This window comes from Schistocerca cancellata, unplaced genomic scaffold (genome assembly GCF_023864275.1).
Source record: "Schistocerca cancellata isolate TAMUIC-IGC-003103 unplaced genomic scaffold, iqSchCanc2.1 HiC_scaffold_892, whole genome shotgun sequence".
In the NCBI taxonomy this organism is placed as follows: domain Eukaryota; kingdom Metazoa; phylum Arthropoda; class Insecta; order Orthoptera; family Acrididae; genus Schistocerca; species Schistocerca cancellata.
Genome location: NW_026046902.1, coordinates 22,501 through 24,446, shown reverse-complemented (window position 1 = coordinate 24,446; position 1,946 = coordinate 22,501). Strand labels below are relative to the sequence as shown.

The window sequence follows — 1,946 nt, the reverse complement described above, 5'->3', positions numbered from 1 at the left end:
CGTGTTGTCTCCCGCCGGCAATGCCACGACAGCACGCTCCCGGGCCTCTGTCGGCAGCGGCAAGCTCAGTTGGGAGCACGGGTGGTCGCACCTAAAGCGTCTACTCGCCTAACTCCGGGCGATTGCGCCTCTCTCGAACCCGACCAAGTACTTAGGACGGCGCTGCGCGCCGCCGGGACCTGAGAGGGTTTCGAGGTGTATTGTGCAGGGGAGCTCAGCCTCCTCCTGTTTGCAGAATAATTGAGCGGACGCTTGCGTGTTCGCGCGGGCCCCCGGGACACACTCCCGGGCGGCCGGCTGCTCAGCTCTAGTTGACGCAGCTCCCTGGTTGATCCTGCCAGTAGTCATATGCTTGTCTCAAAGATTAAGCCATGCATGTCTCAGTACAAGCCGCATTAAGGTGAAACCGCGAATGGCTCATTAAATCAGTTATGGTTCCTTAGATCGTACCCACGTTACTTGGATAACTGTGGTAATTCTAGAGCTAATACATGCAAACAGAGTCCCGACCAGAGATGGAAGGGACGCTTTTATTAGATCAAAACCAATCGGTCGGCTCGTCCGGTCCGTTTGCCTTGGTGACTCTGAATAACTTTGGGCTGATCGCACGGTCCTCGTACCGGCGACGCATCTTTCAAATGTCTGCCTTATCAACTGTCGATGGTAGGTTCTGCGCCTACCATGGTTGTAACGGGTAACGGGGAATCAGGGTTCGATTCCGGAGAGGGAGCCTGAGAAACGGCTACCACATCCAAGGAAGGCAGCAGGCGCGCAAATTACCCACTCCCGGCACGGGGAGGTAGTGACGAAAAATAACGATACGGGACTCATCCGAGGCCCCGTAATCGGAATGAGTACACTTTAAATCCTTTAACGAGTATCTATTGGAGGGCAAGTCTGGTGCCAGCAGCCGCGGTAATTCCAGCTCCAATAGCGTATATTAAAGTTGTTGCGGTTAAAAAGCTCGTAGTTGGATTTGTGTCCCACGCTGTTGGTTCACCGCCCGTCGGTGTTTAACTGGCATGTATCGTGGGACGTCCTGCCGGTGGGGCGAGCCGAAGGCGTGCGACCGCCTCGTGCGTGTTCGTGCGTCCCGAGGCGGACCCCGTTGAAATCCTACCAAGGTGCTCTTTATTGAGTGTCTGGGTGGGCCGGCACGTTTACTTTGAACAAATTAGAGTGCTTAAAGCAGGCAAGCCCGCCTGAATACTGTGTGCATGGAATAATGGAATAGGACCTCGGTTCTATTTTGTTGGTTTTCGGAACCCGAGGTAATGATTAATAGGGACAGGCGGGGGCATTCGTATTGCGACGTTAGAGGTGAAATTCTTGGATCGTCGCAAGACGAACAGAAGCGAAAGCATTTGCCAAGTATGTTTTCATTAATCAAGAACGAAAGTTAGAGGTTCGAAGGCGATCAGATACCGCCCTAGTTCTAACCATAAACGATGCCAGCCAGCGATCCGCCGCAGTTCCTCCGATGACTCGGCGGGCAGCCTCCGGGAAACCAAAGCTTTTGGGTTCCGGGGGAAGTATGGTTGCAAAGCTGAAACTTAAAGGAATTGACGGAAGGGCACCACCAGGAGTGGAGCCTGCGGCTTAATTTGACTCAACACGGGAAACCTCACCAGGCCCGGACACCGGAAGGATTGACAGATTGATAGCTCTTTCTTGATTCGGTGGGTGGTGGTGCATGGCCGTTCTTAGTTGGTGGAGCGATTTGTCTGGTTAATTCCGATAACGAACGAGACTCTAGCCTGCTAACTAGTCGCGTGACATCCTTCGTGCTGTCAGCGATTACTTTTCTTCTTAGAGGGACAGGCGGCTTCTAGCCGCACGAGATTGAGCAATAACAGGTCTGTGATGCCCTTAGATGTTCTGGGCCGCACGCGCGCTACACTGAAGGAATCAGCGTGTCTTCCTAGGCCGAAAGGTCGGGGTAACCC

The 1,946-nt window shown here is 53.7% G+C and overlaps 1 non-coding gene across 1 annotated transcript in view; it reads left to right on the top strand.

Annotated features, from left to right (window-relative positions):
* Positions 1-321: 321 nt before the first annotated feature.
* The window catches only part of LOC126148657 (small subunit ribosomal RNA), a 1,909-nt gene continuing 284 nt past the window's right edge, over positions 322-1,946 (top strand). Inside the window, exon 1 of the ribosomal RNA XR_007530630.1 lies at positions 322-1,946. This exon is cut by the window's right edge and continues 284 nt beyond it. This is a non-coding gene — a ribosomal RNA (small subunit ribosomal RNA).